The 21,730-nt window shown below is 37.7% G+C and overlaps 1 pseudogene; it reads right to left on the reverse strand.

Annotated features, from left to right (window-relative positions):
• Positions 1-532: 532 nt before the first annotated feature.
• Positions 533-1,841, reverse strand: LOC149011050 (putative carboxylesterase 8 pseudogene; annotated as a pseudogene).
• Between the last annotated feature and the right edge of the window lie 19,889 nt (positions 1,842-21,730).

The raw sequence follows: 21,730 nt of genomic DNA on the forward strand, positions 1-21,730 counted from the left end.
GCCATTTTCACCCAACATTTTGGTCGAGTACGCTCTAAAGATTTTTTTTGTTGTTCCTATCATTTAGTATAAATAAATAAATTTTAAATTTTTTAAAACGTTACCATAAAATAGACTAAGTCATTTGTTGCATCTTACGTTTTTTATAAAAAAGATTTCTGCAATTAATATTGACACTTACCGAATCATAACCGATTTATTAATAAGATGTTTTAAAACAAATTCAATAATTAGGAACCTAAGGGCAAGAGTGGGATCACATTTCCAATTAAACTATTCTAGGTGTTTTTAATGATCAAAGCACATAACAAGTATAAGTCACGATTTACTAGGAGTGTAAATATGTGTACTAGCCTCAATGGTTTTTCTCTCTGATTTTTAACCCTGTGCTACTATCTCGACCGAGATTTCGACCTCGACCATCTATTTCGCTTTTTACCTACTTACAAAACGAACTATCGAGATTTCGATCTCGCCCTTAGACAGCACATAGCCTTAAAAGCTTTCATGTTGGGGGAACTGAAACAATTTGCTCTTACACTATATAATAGGGGTTTTAATTGACAAATTGGATAACTCAAGGGATACCATTAATATTGGGAATAACTCAAGGGATGAGATTTAAAACTTTCCTTATTAAAGTGAGCTCAAAATACATAAATGCATAAGAACCCTTCCAACCCCAAAGGCCAGCAGCGCCTGAAAACGTAAAGAGTAGTGAGATACAATTCGTTTACAGAGAAGAATCACCAACGGTGCTTCCCGGCGGGCAAACGAACTCTTTAATCTGGTCAAACAAAGCCTGAGCCTTGTCCGGGTCAAACAGCTCAATCCCATGAAAACCGGTTTCATCGAACCGACCCACCACCGTCATCCCATAGCTCTCCAACATCTCCGCCACCTCTTTCTGCCGGTCCACCAATGGATCCCCACCGTAACCCCTAACCAACCACTTCTTCCTTTTCAGTTTCGATAAACCATCCTCACCCACCCGGTCCAACCGTCTCACCATCGGGTTGCTATACTCGTTATTCCGGTCAGACCCGGTTGGCAATGCAAGTTCCCATATCAAATCATTGGACGCCAGCGACACGATCTTGTCATCTTTCAGCCTTAATTCTGATGCGGTCCTCTCCAATCCACCGAAGTACGGCTGGTTCATTACGAACCCTTGGATCTTCACCGGATCGAGTTCTAATCCGACGGTGCTCAATGCAGTCTGGTAGACAATATTTCCACCGGCACTACTCCCCATAAGGTAGCACGAACTGAAATCCACGTGGTCCCTCAGCCACGGATCACCGTTTGATCTGTCCAACGCTTGTGCTTGGACCCACCGAATGGCTTCCAGCGCATCATCGTACGCCGCAGGGAGACGGTGCTCGGGAGCGAGACGGTACTCTACGGAAGCAACCACCGCAGGGAGTTCACGGGCCATGCGACAACATGAGAGGTGGAAAGGCTGAGAAGCGGCGCTGAGGAGAATGAAACCACCACCGTGAAAGTAAATAATGAGAGGAAGACCACCGCGAGCGGTGGCTGAGCCGGAAACGGAAGCGCCGGTGGGGAGGAAGAGGCGGAGCCAGGTTTTGGTGGGTGGGATTGAGAGGGATGTCTTTGGAGAGGACCGAGTCGGATGTCTCCGAACCGGAATCTTCGCTGGAGGGTGGCGAGTTGGGAAAGATGTTGACTCGGGTGAGTGATCCATCTGGATTGAGGGTGATTCTGAGTTGTTTGTAAGGATCGATGGACCTCTGTGTTGCAGATTCTTCTGCCATTTTAGCGTCTCCTTTGAGTTTGAGTTTCTTTGTGGGAGAATTGAAGAAAGCATCGAGCTTTTATGTGAGGCTCTAAATTCACATTAAATGGGGAACAACGACCGTTGGATGGTCGAAATATAATCAAGATTTTGAACTCAACTATCCATTGTTTTAACAAGAGATGTAATGAGTGGTTGAAATTTCAACATCTGTACATGTCCTGAAGCTCGATCCTTCCTAATTTTTGTTTCTATTTCTTCCGGGCGTATTAATTAACGTAACTGTGCCGCACATGAAAGTTTCGGTTTTGAAAACGTTAGATGGGTATTTAACTAAATATATGCCAATCGGACGGCTAAGAAATGATATGTCTTTCCGCTGTCGTGGACTCCAATCGCACGTTGTACGGATAATCCAGTGATGATATCATTAATTTTGTTCACCTAGAAAAGCAGACATTGAGTAGCAGTTGTTTGCTGGTAGTTGTGTGTCCATTATTGGCATTGACATGGATGAAATTTTCGATAATGGTGTCCAACCAACCTTGGAGAGGCCATTATCATTAGTTTTTGAAATTCTGAATTTCATAAAAGATTTCTCAACCGACTATTAAGTTAGATAGATAGAAATTTTAAAATGATCTTATAATAAACGGTCACTTAACCATTTTTGGTGATAAATTAAACAAATGTATTCAATGAAAATTTAATTTTAGAGTCTATATTTTTTTAAACATATAATAGAGTATTAATAATTTAAAGCCTCCATTTTGGACTACGTGTGCAATTTGTTCTTTTATTTATAACTAAAAAAATATTACATGCAGATGCACGTGATCTAGTGACGTTTTGTTGGGGTTGTGATATTTATGTTGGCGTCAAATGTAAGTTTATGTTATTTGTGTTTACCAAACATTTTCATGTTTAAACATTACAAAGTGTGACCCATTTTAAACATTCAAGTGTTTCCTGAAACAATAGCATATTGAAATTTAAGATTAACAATTTTATACTGAAAAAATACAAGGTACATTTATTGGAATTAATTTCCCTTATATCTTACAAGGATAGATTTAATTAATTGGTTATTTAGTTTATATGGAAGCTTATAATTCACTTTAGGTAGCTTTCGTTGTCTCAAAATTGTTCATCTTCCATGATAATGGGTAGGTAATCTTTAAAAAACACATGAAACTTTCTTTGCAACAAGGGAGACAAGATTTCTATAACTTCCATTTGTACTTATTTTTCTCCATAGTGATTCTAGAGCAGCCTTCTTAGTCGGTATAGGTAACACAGACCTAAATGTCATATATTTTTTTATATCAGTTAGTAATTAAGCCATCTTCTTAGATTATATCTTGGAAATTTTATTGTAATTATGTTTAAAACTTCATGTTTATTATTTTATATTTTTATACAAATATATGTTTTAATCATGTCTTTTACCCTATGGTTTTATAACGAAAACTTTAGTCCCACATCGAGCTAAAAGGACTTGATTATCTCATTTATATATGGTAAGGGCCTATGTAATATTAATTTGGCTCAAGGATCGAACCTTGTGCGACGCGAACCAAACATAAATCATATTGTGACCCAGCCATGGTTATATAGATATATATTAATTAATATTAATAATTCTATATGACCTGAGACTTGGGACGTGGGTCATAGGCCTTGATCTGGAAGGTCTATTTTGTGATGGGCCCTAATCTGGAAAGCCCACTGTTGGGTGAAAGCGTGCAGATGCCATTAGAGAGGCACTTTCCTTTAGGGATGTCAGCTGGATAAGTACCTTCCTATTTTCGAGTTTATTTTAGATACTAAATTTCCTCATTTTCTCTCTTTCTCTCCTTGTTGTTATTCTATTAAGCACTGAACATAACCTGATTACACCTTAAGTAACCTTTCTGTGGTGCAACCTTAAAGGTTTGAACTAACTGATCTTGGGGTGAAGACACATTTAGTATCCGTATTGCACAAATTGGGGTGTCTAAATACCTTAAAGAAAATACCTCTAGTACGTTTCAGCTTCTGACTAAGTGTTGTGATTACAACAACCGTTCAAGTATTCATGCAGATTCCTCAACAAGTTTCAACAAATGTTCATTAAATTTTATAATAAAATTTGCAAAACAAATTATATCATCTCCTTTATTATCTGGATTCATCTTTAGACGAGCAAATTATCAATCATACCATTGACCATTAGACGTCCTAATGGCCATGGGTACCCTAATACACCTTGGCATGGTTTTCTGTAACAAATACAGAAAGATTAATGTCATTCTCCATTTTTTTATAATAATAAAGAGTAAATTTTACAAAATTATAATAATTTAGTAGAAATTGTTGTATAACAATCATCTTTGAATCATAGCATTTGAGGAGATGATACCCATGTTCATCAATTCCAAATAGCATTATTACAAACCACTTCTATAGTGTTTATCATTATAAAACAGTATGCAGAATGAAGAAGTCTTAACATATTACTAATTGTTCATTATATGTTTGAAGAAATGAACCATGCATTAAAGTGAATGAGATTATCATGAGTTATTAATTTGTAGGAACAGTTGTTGGAAGGATGTAATACTAATGAAGGAAAATAGTTGTAGTAAGAAAGGAATTGTTATCCATGCCGAAGATGTATTTATCATGATCAAAAGTATATGAATAATAAAATCTATTATTTGAACACACTTTATTATGCACAAATTAAATGCCTTTCTTTGCAGTGTCTTAAAGAGTTAGTTTTTTTCCAATAGAATTCTAGTTTTGTTTTATTCTTTGTGTTCACTTTAACATCACCTCTTGGTTCAACGGTTTTATTTATAGATACATTCGTGAAGAAAACACAATTGTTCATTCCATTAACTACTGACGTTGTCGCTTCATTTGGATGATTTCTTTTCTTTGATTTGTAGTTGCATGTAGAACTACATATCCATACAACTATATGAATATATAGTTTAGGGTAAAAATATTCATGTAAATAATTGTGACTTATCAAAGATCAGTGTTTTGTGTTAGTCTGTTATATACATTACTTTATGTCTCACTTACTTCAACTCTAATGACTATCTTAACTGCAGAAGGTTTACCTCAGTTATAAATGTGCTGACATGGAGACGAGAATTCCTTTTCTAGTGGACATTTGATTAGAAAGAAGTCATGTTCTCTGTTACTCCGTAATAGTTGTTGTGCCATTCCGTGTTAGTGTAGCTTTGAATTGTGTTATTTATGTCGCCCGCTGAAAGTGTAGAAAGAAAGCCAAGGTTCACAAGTTTTCCTCCTCCGTCAATGGTTCCTCTTTGCTTCTTCCTTATCGTCTACAGCCTTGTTGAACCAATTCCCGGCCACGGAATCCAAAATGATAGCTGCTGCAAAAGGAGATTAATGAAGTTCGAGTGGTGGGTGCAGTAGGGGAAAGTTAGTGGATGAGAACATGATAGTATTAAGGAAATGAATTGAAGAGATGAAGACGACGAAGATGAATAAACAAGCAGCTAAGAATTGATGCAGTGGGAGGAGATACTATAAGCATTATGATTGTAACGTACGTATTTGAAGCAATGGGTTTGCTACAAACCCAACTCATGAAAACAAGGGCAAGTTTGGGTTGGTAGCTGTTGTCAGCCTCAGTGTTCCCCTGTGCACATTCATGGTTGACTTACATTTGATGGAGATGATCAAGTGGATCTCATCAAAGATTCACTTATCTTAAATGTTATTGTATTATGGTTTATAGGTTAGGGCGTGTAAATCAAATGTATTAATAAAAAATAGTTGAGCAGAAAGTTGATTCTCAACTCAATAACAGCTATTCTGTAGTTCCGCTCAATTTTTACATGTTTTCTAAATTATTAATTGTAAGTATTTATTTGGCCTATTCAATAATAATCATGTAAATAATTATTACTCATCAAAGATAAGTGGTTTTTTTTTTAATTAAATCGAAATCCTAATGTTGTTTATCACTTAACAATGTTGAATTATTGATTGTTTCTATTTATTCCTTATAGTTACAATATTAATTACAACTATACAGAGTAACATGAGATTAATCTTGAAACCATTACCACTCATTTTTTTTAATTCACATTAGATTCTTGAGATGAACTAGTTGATTTATTTGTGACATGGATAGGGAAATTCATTTTCTAATTGGTATTTCACACATAATTTATAGAACACACCTTAGATGGTCATAGGGAAGATTATAAATGGTTTCAAAATTCCAATTTAAAACTTGATCAAACATCCTAAAATTATCCAATCAAAATAGACTATTCAATTACCATTTGTTGACTATGGATTTCTAAATCCTATTGTAAGCCTATAGAATTTGAACCCCCAAAAAGTGTCATTCTCAATTTTGTAAAATATAAAATCCTATTGTAAGCCTATGGAATTTGAACCCCCAAAGATTGTCATTCTCAATTTTGTAAAATATAATAAGTCTAACCTTTCGATTCAGATTCAGTTGATCACAATGCAATTAAGATAATGACAAGTTGTAGAAAGAAGGTTTGTTACTCTTAAACACGTCACTGGTAATTGACAAATAACTTATTCAATCAGCCAATCCGCCTAAGAGACAAGAGCCACAAAGGGAAGAAGAATGCAGGTTACAGATACCTTTTACATTTGAGACAACAATTTTGGCATTTTAGAGAAGGTTTATGGCCCTTGTGCAAAGTGTTTTTGCCATTCATGCTATAATGATAAGTGTTGGAGTAGCTAGTTGAAGTTCCTTTTCATTTATAATTGATATTTGTGTTGTTCTCCATGTCTGCTAGTTGGTGGTTTTTGAGAAGTAATAGTCTTTGTTGTCGTTCCCTGCATCCAAATCAGAGATGTCTTCCTTCAGTTTTCTTGTTTGCTAATAGTGTTCTAAAAAGCTTGTTAAATTTGGGTTTGGGAGTTGTTTTTTTAATAAGGCACGTACTCAACTTGTAGTAAGACCTCTTTGTAAACCCACGTTCTTAGTGTAGCATTTGTCCTCCTTTCTAACAGTTGATTTATTTATTAAGACCTTTCTTATTGCCATGAAGATACCTCTTGACAGTGCAACATATAGTTGTCCATGCGAGAATACTGGTTGGGTAGATAAATCCCTACATATGGAATTGTTTGTCCTTGGGATTTGTTGATAGTCATTGCAAAGCATAGCCTTATGGGAAATTGTTTTCTTTGTAAGTGGAATGGGTATCCTTCATTTTCAACCAGGCATAATGGTATTCTTGGTAGGGGCTCAAGAGTCCATGTAAATTGGTCCGTTGTAATCTCAGCTACTATTAAGTTAGGCCTGAAGACTCGGCAAATTAATCTTGTGTTGTTGCATTCACCATGTGCTGGATCCAGATTGCGGAGCAGCATTATTGGGCACTTCTTGAGGACCAATTTATGTGGTGGAAGGCCATTAGGAGCTAGAGAGTTTTGGAACTCTTGTGGGTATTGTGTTTCTGCATCATCTACCACTGTGTCAAAGACGTAGTATGTTACTGCATCTCCTAGGAATTGGTGGATAAGTTTCTCATTTATCCGATCGACCATTCATTTTTGGTTGCCAAGATTGCTAGATTTTTAATATATGTGACTGACTGTGCATCATGTTGTAGTGATGGGAACATTACTTTTATTAGCTCATCTTCACCCGAGGCTTCCTCTGAATGTTGGACCAACATCTCATTTGGTATGTTAATTAGGCCATCTGAATTACTTCCTTCTTCACCATTTCCCACCCTCAATATCAAGTTGCTGAAGTTTGGGTATGTTCTTGCTCTCATGTTAGTTCGGAGTTGTATCTTCATCATCTTGTGCCACAAATATGACTTCACTAAGTTTGCATCCACTTGTTTTGCTTTGATAGCCCGAGGTACTATTGGTAGTACTTGTCGGAAATCACCTCCAAAAACAATTGTTTTCCCTCCAAAGGTGTCTTTGCTGCCGAAAATGTCTTGAAAGGTTTGCTCTACTGCTTCTATTGCTTGTCGTTTAGCCATTGGGGCTTCATCCCAAATAATTAACTTTGCTTAACAAATCAACTCTACTATGCTGCTTTGTTTAGAGAAGCTACACATAGTTGTGTCGTTGATATTTATGGGTATTTTAAATGTCGAGTGTGTTGTTCTACCCCCTGGCATTATAGCAGCAGCTATTCCTAATGTCCCAGTTGCTAGAGAAATCTGTCCATTTGATCTTATGGTTGCCAGAAGGGCTCTATATAAATAAGTTTTCCCTGTGCCTCCTAGACCATTGATGAAGAAGATGGCATTCTTGTTGTGTTCCATGCTGTAGAATTAATGTAAAAGTTGCCTTCTGTTCAGAGTTCAATTTATGGACAGCTTCATAGTCTTCTACTTAGTTTTTTTTTATTTTATAGCATATTCATCTCTGATTTCCTTTTCTTGGTCTTCGGTAGCTTGGTCTTCGAACAATGATAGCTCATAGTCTTTAATGTTTTTGCCCATGCTTTGTAGGTGGTTGCGGATATCTTTGCACACTAGCATGATGTGGTTAGGCAAGCCATCCTAATTCTTATAGTCCTCAGACATAACTTCTATGTTTTCATCCCATAACCTCCAAACATTTGCTGGTTCACAACACACAAAGTAGTAGTGCAAAAAGCTTTAGGATTACTCTTGGCATCTGGAAATGTGTTGCTACTGTAAGATATTCTGAGATTGCATCATCACTTTTAAGAAGACCTCTTCTTTGGGCTACCTCTTTTAAGCTATGATATTCTATGCCGTTGATGCACAGGAGGTCTTCGAATGAAGTGGGACCTTTGATGTGATTTAAGAGTAGCCTTAGATAAAAACGTTCACCTTCTATAGGATTGGCTGAATTGACATGACCAATTGATTCTTTTAGCTTCCTTGGTGTGACACCCACATCTAGCGGAACCCGACGGCGGAAGTCGGGTATTTAATGTTGACTTGAAGTTTGACCGTGATTTCAGTTTTCTATCTTTGAAAATCTTAGGAAGATGTCTTTGTGGGCCACCAGTAGAAGATATGGTGTTTGACCCAAAACCCAGGATATTGATGATGGTGTCCATGGAAACCACTTGATTTGGGTTGAACGTTATTTGTGAAGAAGAACTTGGTGATGGACCAAAGCAGTTGGACCTGGTTTGAAGACATCCCTCCATACTAGGTAAGTAGTATGATGTGTTGAAGAAGCCCACCAAAAATATTGAAGTTTAGCCCATTAAACCCTATTTTTGAATAAGCGCGGCAGTGGCATTTGGTAAATATCTGTTTTGAAGGTTTTCAAAAGCTTTATTTCTTTTAATTTCGTGGTAAACTATTCCCACCATGTTTCTAAACCTCTTGATAGCATGGGAGACCTTGAACTTCCCTGGCAACCAACAACCAACAGGCGGGTGGGGGGGAAACCCTAGTAACCTTGAACTCTTTGTGCTATTTAAAAGGGGGAACCCAGTGTTTCACCCCACTATGTTCTAGTCCTTGGGAGAACGTGGGAAGATCCCTAGACCTCTCCTCGAAGCCAAGAAAGATCCCCAAGCAGGATTTCTCACGGTTCTCTTCTAAAATGTTGGTATTCAAGTTCTTCTTTAATTCATTCTTTCTTCTCTACTGATTTTCTGATCATGAGAAGGGTATTACACTACGTAATGACCTCTTCTTTAATTCTTTTAGCCCTAGAGTGAATCCCCCAATCACTCTATGATCTTGAAGCCATATGGCGATGATCCTTGAATTTGATTCCACCAAAGCTCTTAATGATACTTTCCCTAATTCCTACCTATCTTTATTATTGTGGGGAAAGTCTCATATTATTACCATGACCTTCCCTTGTGTCCCAGATTGAGGAGTTGATCCTGTTTTTCTTTGGAACAATTGGCAACCCTTTTATTTTCTATTAATTCATTGGACCCTCCCCAAAACCTCTTGATTGTAAATTCCTGCCCTAAGGGTGAATCTTTATCTCCTTAGTCTTTCGTGGGATACACGGATTCTTGTTAGTAAATCCCTAATTGTATGATTTGAATTTGTTTCCCTTCACTTTAATTGAGAACCTATTTCTCTCATTAGTAGACCCTTTCTAATTCCATTCTTTATTTTGAAATACTAATGAGATTTTCCTTTATCTATCTTGGGTTGTTTTTATGAGAATTAATTATGGGTAACCTCATGAGAGGTAACCAACTCTATGAGAGGTAACCAATATGAAACCCTATTGTTCTTTTATCCGTTGGAAACTCCCCAACACCCGCAGATTGTGCATTCGTTGTTTCTCTTTCCCTTGGGTGATATTTGTGTTAACCTAAACTTGATCACTATATTTTATTCATGATCCATGTTTAACCTAATTAGGATTTCTAATTATTCTTTCTTCGTTCTTGTCTTGTTTGAGATCGGAAGAAGATGATGCATTCTTGCAACCATCTATTCCATGATCTCATTCTATTCTTTGAGATCTATGATCATCATCATGATCTTAACCCAGCTAATAGATTCTTGAAACCAACCAAACCCTTGAATGATCTTTCGGAAACCTCGTAACCTTCAAGTGAGGGAAACCTCATGGGTAATGTTTCGTTAACATAAACTAGATTTCCTATGATTTCTGCTATTTTTTGATAACAATCATTCCCTCTCTTCCGTGATCATAACCTTTCATGAGCCATATGTTATGATGAAACCCAACCTCTTGTTACAAACCTATTATGATTGATTTTCGGACTATGATCTCCCCCATGCTCATTTGGGTTTGGTTGTACTGGTCTTCAACCCCATGAGCAAAGCACCCTGTATAGCAATATACTGGGGGGGACAGTGGCGGTTGATTAAACCAAGCGACGGCCAAGCGACCGCCCGGCGCGGGGATTTTGCCCTATTTTGCCCCGACTTTATAAAAGGCAAACTCCGTCTCTTTAACGATTATTTTATTCGTTATTTCTTATTTGGGAGTTAAGACGGCTGCGGGGAAGATCCGAAAGAGTCTGGAGACCGGTGGTTTGGAGGATCGGCTCTCTTCTCCGCTGGTGTGAGGTATTGAACAACCCTTGTCTCTACTCTCTTATCTCCGTTAGTTTGGTTTACCCCTTTTCCTCGCCACGTGATTACCCCTTGGTTATTCTTTACCTTTTTTTTATCCGTGTGAGATGGAATAACCAAAAGAACCCCGCTCGTGAGATGGAAAATTCAATAAAGGAGAGGGTTAGGGATAATCCACGATGATAGGGGATTGTTTCTCTTACCCTTTTGGCTTAGGGAGTGTTTAATTCGAGACTTAGGATGAGATTACTCGAAAACCGGATTGAAATCGAGTAATCGAAGCCGAGTTTGAATTGAAGCTCACGTGGGGCGGTCACTAGTGGCGGCGCAACCTAAGCGACCGGCCAGCGACCGGCCGGTCCGTGCCGGTAAGTTTGATTTTGGATTTGTTTTGACTCTGGCCTTATATTCTTGTAACCCCTATATAGGTGTTCTCGCTTCAAGTAAAAGTCTTATAATAGTTTTTGGATTGCAAGTTAGAGGACTTCTACTAAATTCGGTAAGGACATGCATTCTTATTTATATGCAATTACATATACATGATGTTTCGTTGTTCTATTTACTATTCTTTGATCATGTATCTTGCGTAATTGTATAAAGCATGTGAATCTTATTGTATACTGCTGTTTGTGGTATTCCTTGATGTACTTCATCTTTTATGATATTGACATTGTTCATGATATGATAAAGAGTGATGTAGTGTGATTGTGATGGAAGGGTATTCCTTTGGGATATCTTGGCTTGGGATATCGAAGGGTGGAATGGGACACATGCTGCCGATGTCTCCAAGACTATCATGATTACTTGATGACATACTTAGGGAGTCTAGAATTGCATGGCTAGGTACCCCACATGCTATTACCCTTCGGCAGGGGAATTGAAGCCGGGTGACCCGTGACAATGGTGACGTGACTATGTTTCATCCACAGCGGTAACCAGCCGTGCGGAGACTCGTGGTCCACTATTGGTCATGTAATGGTAGGGTTGCATATGTTAGGGTTGGGCTCATGGAGTCCAAGGAGCGGACCGGGTGTGCGAGGAGTCATGAGAGCATCCGCCCAATAATATGTGGATGACCATAGGGTTAAGGAGTGGAGTCCAACAGAGGTAGCCAGCCGTGAGGATTCACACTCCTAGGTTGCGAAGGATACCGAACCGAGTTGGTTGGTGCCATAGGGGAAGTATCTCGGACTTCATATAGTATGTTACCATTATGACCTTGCATTGGATTAGAAACCCCGACATGCGCCGACTCATTGCCAATGGTCGTGGTGAGAGAGTGTTGACTTAACCCCAGCCATGGTTTGAGAGCCCGTGTGGACTTACCCTTGCCCAGGATCCCTACAGAGGTAACCGCCCTTGCCGGATCGAGTGATGAGACTTACCCAAAGGAGGGCTGGTGTATATCTTAAAGCATGTCAGCTATTAGAGACTTGCATAGTTAGATCTTAGTAGCATTCATATTTCGCATATCATCCATATCATTTCATATGTGCATTCGTGGATTGTATTGACATATATATGAGAATTGCTTGTTCCTTACCGAGTTCGTTGGAACTCATTCCTTTCATTGTATGTATTATATAAACCGATGATGGTTGCACAACGCGAAGTTGGAGATGATTCGTATGAAAGAGCCTTCTCGTTGAAGGATGTGGAAGAAAGGATACATGAACTTGCGAGCATGAAGCCTCCGAAGATGAAGACTATTTAGTTACTTATTTTGCTCCGCGAACTCGATATTACTTTTGATTTTGATCTTCCTTCTTTCGTCGTTCTTGGATTTTATTGGAGTATTTGGACTCCGTAACCTTTTATTGATTATTGTACTATTCGCCTTGATTCATGTATTTGTATTTATTATTATTGATAGACTAAAAATGGATACTACAAGTTCATAACATGAGGATACATCTCATTTAGGTTGAACTCAATAATTTGTCATATTGCTTCTTGTGCAAAGACCCATCTTCCATCTCTGAATCGCCCGTTCTCATTTATCATTGAGAATGATATCCTGTCATGACCCTTATACACATATTTGTAGAGATATTTCACTGCCTTCAGTCCAGAGCAAATTTCCGCATTGACGTGATAGTCATATCTTGTAAAAATGTAGGGATTATAAGGGACTACCCACCTATTATCGAATATTTGCTTGCGTACCCTCGCTCGTGTCCCAATATTCCGTCTCCTGTATATGGGGTATGAGTCTCATCCTTGGATTGTGTGCTCTGTGAATAGACTGGGACATCGGTTCCGGCATACTTTGTTTCTCATACATGCATTCCTACTATTTAGAACTCCACATGGGCCATGCATCATGTGTTCGATGACTTTATTGTATAGGTTTGGGTACCTATCTTTCTCTGGTATCTCTGCTAACACAGTTGTATCAAATTGATCAACACTTGTGAGCTTGTAATCCTTCTGTAGAATCACTAATATATGTGCATGTGGTAGACCCCTTTTCTGGAACTCTATAACATGAACATGTGTTGCGACTTTGCCCAACACTAATTTCTTGAAGACTTGATCTTTTAAGTCATGTAGCTTGGCTCTGAAAACCATTGCTATAAGATCGGGTCAGTCTTGTGGAAGTTGGCATGGGTGCAATTCTTCTAATATCTCTTTCCATTCAGGGTTACATATGATAGTAATGAAGAGATCTGGCTATCCAAATTGTTGTACTAAGGCCATCGCATCGAAATACCTTTTCCACATATCTCTTGGGCCTCCAATAAAAGATGCTGGTAGGACAATTCTTTTCCCTACTTGTTCTCCTCTTGTCTCTTCAGCTAAAATGTTGTCTACAATCCCTTGGTAAAGTTCAGCACGAATATTGGTTTGTTCTAAACAGTAGTAATCCATTCTTGTTGCTTCTATTATAATGTATATGTTAACGACGAATTGATGCAATAGACGCCCCACATGTAGAAGAATTGAATGGTTTACATCATTGATTTGTAGCTTTTGGCAATAGTAAGCTCTTAGTGATACCATGTTTCTTATATTCTCATTAAATCCTGCATTTTAGAATAGAAAGCTATTAGTCTTCTATCTTTAAAATTGGTGTAATTTTGGCAGTTATCCCTTTTAATTCATATCTTCATTGTCATCATTTTTTCTATTGAAGAATGCTACTTTTGTACTTATCTCATTTTCTATTGCATAGGGTTGACGGTTTTTTTTTTCTCTGATTTTTCTATGCCAACCGACTTCTCCATTTGGGAACAGCAAGGTATTGCAAGCCGTCATAACAACCATAGTAATGTCACACTTGATGTGTCTTCTCTAAGTGGCCATGGAAAATGATGTTGCATTTCTGATGTGTGTTTGGGTTGTTCCCTTCTTCCCATATTGCTCCAACTTGGTCCATTGTTGGTGGGTTGTATACTCTTTGGTCCATTTGTACGTTGCTTTTGATCAGTATCTCATGGCTCTCCAATGACACCACGTCCTTGAGGCTTCTAAAAAACTTTCTATAAGGGTTGGTATGAAGTATCCGCATTAGCTTATGTACCATTGGCTCATTGAGATGGGAGGATTTTATAATTTTCATTATATTGTCCAATTCATGATCGGTGTCATAAAAGTACATATGCAAATAACGTGGCATGTTGTCGCTGTTAATTTCAATTGGGGGCAGCTCATGGTACACCTGCCCTTGAGCTCTAAATGTGTAAGACACCTTGTTTTGCATTTGCCAGTTGTTTGTCTAGGCGTACCCCAAAGGATGTGAATAAAAATATGCTATTGTAGGCCCGTATGTATCTTTTTAAGTGTGTGGCTTCTTCTGATTGGGATGTGAATAGCTGGTATAGCTCGACTGGAACCATTGTTGGTGCAAGTATCACAGTACCATTTGAGCAGTAGAAGAAAGGTGGCTTATGTTCTAATTTTTGGGAACCACAATATGTGCATTTTTCAACTATTTGTAACACTTGTAACTCTGAGCATTCAAGTACCATATTTGCAGTGTAATCTAGAGTTTGTTAACATGTCGATTTCGTTTCTAAGAATTTTCTTGGGAATGTATATAGCACATTTCATAGAGTTTCGGCCCTTACTATCTTCTAGTATAGGCTGTTGTGTGGTTTGCTCAGGGTTGGTTTGCATTCTAATGGCTTTCGTCTTCTGGGCTTTGAGCAACCACTTTTCCCTGCGCTGCATAGTTCCTAAGTGCTGCCCTATTTTAAATGACTGAGTTAATTACTTGTTTGTTCGCTACATTAAGATGTTGGTATTCAAATGTAAAATTATGTGATTGAATGAACCTTCATTTGTATGTGTTTGATCGTTGTTTTGCCCACGTTGCCCTCTGTGTTGTATTACTACCTCCTTCGCCTTCTGTATTTGTTAAACCTTTGTTGTTGGATTGTTGTCAGTAGAGGCCTGGTGGGCATTTTTCGTTTGGTCTATTGTTCCACTTCTGTGTGCAGAGTGAGGTTTTATTTATGTTTCTGCAGAAAGCGTATCAACATTTATTTATGCAGGTATTAGTGCAGAGTGAGTGTTTTATTCATGTGTGCAGAAAGAGTAGCAGCATTTATTTATACAGGTATCCATATCGGTTTTTTCTAAGTTGTACACTATATCTGTATTCTTATTGTGAAATGTGAGTTGTTGATTGTTACTTGTAGTGTCTGGTGGTCTTCCATTTTTGTCACTTGAATTACTGAAAGAAACCCCTTCAATTCCAGAGCCTCTTATTGGGTTTTGACTTCAAGTGTTGGATAGCCTGTTGTGATTGTGAGATGTTGTACCTATAATGCATTTATCAAATTTGAATTTTAATGAATAGAATCAATAGATGAATAGATTATAGATGTAATTGTGTGAACAGAACCTGCAGTGTTAAGTGAGTGTTCATTTGACCTGCAACATATATTAGGAAAAAGGTTGTTTGTGTGTTAATACCTTGAGAGAAGGTGGTTTGGTGGTGTTCTTTCTCTGTTGATCCTTTTTTTTCCCGCCAATTATGCCTTCTTCGAGTTCTTGTGTCTGCGGGTGGGGTTGGGGCTTTTGAATGAAATTTCGTGCCGTTTTTCCCACTTTGGTAGCCATGGTTATGGTTTTCATTTGTACAGGCGCCGTTATGGAGCGTCGTTTCTTAGCATTGGTTTTTGGTGGAGTCGATCAAATGAACGGGTGTTTGTGGGTTCGGACTCTGGTTATTGTCTTTAATACCCCTTTAACCGGTTGTATGCTGGTTGTTTTTTACTTTAACTAATGCTGAATTTTCGGTAATCGGAAGTCAATTTGCAAATTTGACTTAATGGCCAATCTCATGTAGTTGGAAGTCAATTTTGCAGGTTTGGCTTAATGGTGGATTTCAGGTAATTAGAAGTCAATGTTGCATGTTTGGCTCTAGTATTCTTTTTGAGTTGAAAACATAATCAATCAAGCATGCATTTTACTATTGTGCTTCTTTGTACCCGTGTGCTATTTTATTCCTTAGTGGTATCCCATCTTTTCTTTATTTATTTTAAGAGTCACAACAATCCCTTTCTTGTTTTTCTTCCTTCCTTTATATTAAAATTATAGAGTATTGTGGCTTTGTGGTAGAGAGCTATGAGAGTGTGAGATTACATTGAGTACCTATTTCTTAGATTTTTTTTTATTTGTTTGTTAGCCACACTTTTGTTTGATTTGTTTCGTTTTCCACCCATGCTTTTTGGTGATTTAGGGCATTGGCAATTTAAGTTTCCAATGGAAGGTTCTTAATGTTCGCATGAGAGAGGTTATCCAGTGATTCAGGGCCTAGGTCAAGCGCAAGGGAAGTTTTTTCACCCTTTCTAGTGGCAACGCAAAGTTTTGGTGATTTATTTTTTAACCAATCAGCATTGGTAAACACCCCGAAGAGAAAGCAAACTGGAGAAGGAAAGACATCAATGAATCATAGTGGGAAGCACTGCAAGCTACTTACTAAGAGGGCGTGTTGGGGCATGCACGATAGCCAACCACGTTAGTGGTGTGTTGAAGTTTTTCGGCTATATCTTTCCTTCCATGTTTGTGTTTTAAAGAAGATAACTCCTAGGTAACGTTAATTTGTGTTTCAGTAATATAGCATGTTTGTGACTTTCTCAATATTACTTTGTATTCTAACAGCTCACTTCTAGTCTAGGTTTGCACATTTGGCCCGATTTGAAAATGATAGGACAATATCTTTCATTCCACCAGATGGAGCTTTTGATCTAATGACATATAGGCTAAGTACTCAGCTTTTGCGTGGGTGGCAATTTTCTTCATCGACAAATCTTTGCCTTTGCTGTTGTTGCTTTCTTCGTTCTTGATGCTGATTTGGATCATGTGTTTATTGGGTTGTCCAAATTTTTCTTACTTGGTGTTTCATTGCTTTTTTTTTTTTTTTTTTTTTTTTTTTGAAAGGTTGATGTAGAGGTTTTTATTGATTTGTCAATTTTAGAGAATGTTGAAGTGATGGTCCGAAGCTTGTCTGATCTAGGAGTTTTCTGAAGTGGTGAAGAAGCTTCTATAAAAGGAAGCTTGAGAGTGTTTTGATTTTTCAAATTGTCTTCAAATGATTTGGAAGAATTAATAGTGATATTGGTGAGGCTTTTTATAGCTCAACAAACGTATGGGGGTGCTAATGTACAATTAGCATAGCTTGTTAGTATGAGTTATTTTTGTGATTTCTCCCGAGCATTTAGTCGTTCAATTGAATGATTAGATTTTGGATGTTTTTTCAGTTATACTTTATTCTTCGCAGGATTTTTCATACAGTGGATGTACATCTTTTCTTTTTCTTCTTTTGGTTCCTAAAGAATATCAGTGCCACTTCAGTGATTCGACCTTGTGCATTAGTGTCCCACTATAGGCATGCTTTTCCCAGGCGATCGTAGGGTGTTGCATGGTTAGCAAGGAGTGTGTATGTTGGGCTTTGGAGGCTGTAGCTGGGAGGTAATGGTATGTTTTATTGCGTTGGTTGTTAGGCTTCCGATCCTTTCTTGGTTTTCACTGATGTTGTGAACCTGTTTAATATACTAAATCCGAGGGAATTCAAGTGTTAGAATTTTATTATTGTTATGTTCCCATTTTACAAATGGTATTACTGTTGGAGAATAACCAACAATTACCTTTGGAAAGTTGTTTGGTTTGGCATGGTGTTATTTCCGTTTATTTTTAGTTAGTTGATAGATGAAAATGGTTGTCTTCTTCCTGTTCCCGTTTAATATACTGATTCTAAGAGAATTCAACTGTTAGAATTTTGTTCTCTAAGAATTAGAGTTTACTTGTATATTTAATAATTTGGTTGATGTTCATATTGCTACTGCTTTGCGCAAGTAGCAATAAGGAAGAGTTGAGTTTGGTATTCAATACATTTAAGCAATTTTAGCAAGGTTCATTAGCATTGTAGCAAAAAAAGAGCATGGAGACCCACATGCCAAAGGTGCAAAGAAATTATTTTTTTAGTATTTTTTGAATTAGGTCATTACTAAGTGGTGTGGCAATGGTATTACTTGCCCATCTCATTTTTTGGTGTTGTCGTTGCGACTGATTCAATTTCCCCAACGAAATTTTTAAATTTTGTATCTTACTATGTTCAATTGATGAACCTCCTTGAGTACATGTAATGCACGTGAATAGTGTTAATAGAGTTTTGAAGTATAATAATCCGACTGCATTTATTTTGCTAGAAAATGGTTGATCATACAAAACAAATGACTGGGTTGAACATTGAATAGCTTGCACCAGAATAAGTGGTACGATCATAATCTCAACTTCCATACTATAGATAACATTATGTGGTTTGAGTCATTTTGTTATTTGAAGTGCATTCTCCCTATACTTTGTTGATAGGTTTGGGATCTTGCCAGAAACATGAAAATAGGTATTGAACAGGAGAATGGATAAGAAAAAGCGATACTAAAACTTTCTACCACTGGTGTTGGTAAGTTCAACCACCTACCAACTTTGGTTTCTCCACTGAGGCTCTCTTACATTACCATTTATTAACAGAAGGAGATATTAATATCATGACCTTCCATCAATTTTTGAAATCAAATCGTCTTTTTCAAATAGATCTAAAGAGTGGTAAAAGCTGTTTGGTTTCTTTCAAATTGAATGTCACATCGATTTCTTGAAGATCACCACAGGAAGGTCAAGGTTGCTTCAACACCTTATATTTGGAAGGATTTTATTTGTCAAACCAAGTAAATTGGTCCCTCATTTGAGTTCCCATTGATCTCTTAATTCTGTAATTTGACTTGGATATGTCATTATTCTTTCCTGGTTTCATCATACAATTTCTTACTCAAGTTAGGCTGCTATGTTTGGTTTGGCAGAATTTGTTCCCCGTGTTGATGATTTGAGAATTTGGTTTACCTTATGTACGGAAATATATTTCTTTGTGATCACATATGCCTGAATGGAGGTTTGTGGACAAGAACAAATATATACGTTTTTATTTTCTATGAGTTAGAGTTTACTTTTATATTTTATAATTTGATTGATGTTCACATTACTACTGCTTTACCCAAGTTATTAGCAGCGTATAGCAGCCTGTTGCTTCAATTTAGTCATAACTCCAGGTTCACAAGTCCAAACATAAATGTCACATATAAAGAGTCTTACAATAGGATTTAGAAATCCATAATAGGCAAATTGTAATTGAGTAGTCTATTTTGGCTAGATAATTTATGGATATTTGATAAACTTTTAAAATATAATTTTGAAACCATTTTTAAATTTTTTCTATGAGTATGTAAGTTGTGTTCCATAAATTGTGTTTTTCATATTTGTTAATCTTTGGCCTCACTTTATTGAAAATGATGATGCACTTGTACCAAGATTTAAATTGAATGGATGTTGTTCACCATTAGGTGGATACATGGTTGTCACTGCTAGGGAGGGGGGCTTTAGTGCTATGTCTTCCTTTTCTTTGTTGCTCGCTTTGTGTCTGCGATAGAGGGTGCTGCTTGGTTGATGACTTCTATAACATGGCCCACTACTATTTTCTTAGATATCCTACTTTGTTCATTGACTTTGGTCATCTTGAAGAAGAATCGATATTCTTTGGTTATGCAGCTTTGCAACTTTTGTTGATAATGTTGGGAGTCTAATTTTAGGCGGAACACTATTTGTTCAGTGTTTTGGGTGTTTTTTGAGGAATATGGGAGGTAGGGGGTTGAGGTTTTGTGTTGTATACTTACCTCTTTGATGAAGTTGCGGTACTCATTTGCTGTGCAACCTTCAACACCATCAAAAAGTGTTATAGTAACAGTGTCTGTTGTGTTTGTCACCTTGATTCACAGCATGTATATGTAACCATGGGAGATTGGGTTAGGGTTGGATACAACATGAGTGAATCAATTACCAAAAAATAAGTTAGACACTATGGATTTTGTAGACTTTTTCATATACTTAGCGTCCATGTTGTTGCACTTGTCGCATCAAACCATCTGCGTTGTTAGTTGCACTTTTTTGTGGCATGTTGTGCATGCGTTATAGCATGGCTCCGCATTCTCAAGATTTTCAATCACTCCTTCCACATACAGTTGTTGTGCCTGGAAGTTTTGGATGTTTGGAAGCTTTAATTCATTATAACAATGTGGAAGGTGGTATTTGGGGGGGGGGGGGTTCATTCTGTAGTAAATTGCTTACCTGGAATAAGGATGCGGGACTAGAGGTTAGATCTCTTCTGGTGACATGCTCAGCCTTTTTGTACTTCATATGCTGGGCGACAATGGGAGATGTCCCTTCTATCCTGCAGGAGTTTGGGTCCTACATTGTTTAGGTTATGGTATTTTTTTTTCCAATTATTATGTTTTATGTACTTGTTAATGTGTAAGGTCTAAGCTTACCATTGCTTCAATTCCTGGGTCTATTGGATTAGGGGGTCTATTTGGAATGTTAAACCAGATGTTGTCATAATTGAAGTCCTTGTGTTATAACAACATAAAATATGAGTGATATGATGCAAGAATGCTATGCAACCCTTAGTTGGGTGTGTCAAGAATAGGAGGAAGCTAGTTGGTGTATATTGTTACCTTGGTAGGATGATGGGATTACTGAAGTGATTGCAACTACTGGTTTGTTTGGCATTAGCTTCAAAAGTTGATGGCCTTCATTGGTGGCATAATCACCCCATAGTGTTAAGAGTGTTAGATCACAGCTGCACAAGAAGTAGTTTGAAGTTGTGAGTGGGTACGTTTTAGGCTTTGTAATGTAACGATAATAGAGGGTGCTGCTTGTTTTAGGTTTCAACAGTACTTGCCTTGGGCTTGCCAACTGAATCTCTCTTTTGTATTTGTATTGTGCACCTGTGGATGATTTTAGTTGGATTAGTTGTCCAGCTTCCACGAGTACTCCAATCACATCTGTAGAATAAGGCAGTAGCTGTTGGTGAGTTGGTGTTTAAGGGTTTTTAGGTTCATCAATCAGTATAGAAAGTTGATGTTGTCACTTCCTACCATATGCCTTCTATTGCCCAAGGGTTTGGGTGATGTCGTTGAGGTCAACAAAGTTGTAGTTCAGGCTGCATGCTGTGTTGTTGCCATGTTCTTCGTCAACTGTGGTGTGGTTGTTCAGGGACAGCTCATACTTTTCATGCATGTTCCTATACTTTGTATTCACAGCCTTGACCACACCGTTTTCTATGGTATATGTTTTCCCTTCTACCAAGCTATTTGCGAATTTGTCGAGGGTTTCGTTGAATAGCATTGCCTGGATTGTTGTCCCCTGTGAATCGGTAAGTAGATTTGTGAGTGGCTTAACCAAATGCAAAGGAATAGACATGCCAAATGAGTATGCTACCAATAATGCCAAACAAACATGGTGCAAATAAAAATCATGAATTGGAACAAATAGTCCTCAACAAATGAACAGACATGCTAAACGAGCATGTTGCATCTCAAGATGCAGTTGGGGCAGCCTCAATCACTAAAGCAATCCATATTGGAAACTATGAACT

Source organism: Hakea prostrata, chromosome 7 (genome assembly GCF_041222555.1).
Source record: "Hakea prostrata isolate BN-2017 chromosome 7, UWA_Hpros_2, whole genome shotgun sequence".
NCBI classification, from domain to species: domain Eukaryota; kingdom Viridiplantae; phylum Streptophyta; class Magnoliopsida; order Proteales; family Proteaceae; genus Hakea; species Hakea prostrata.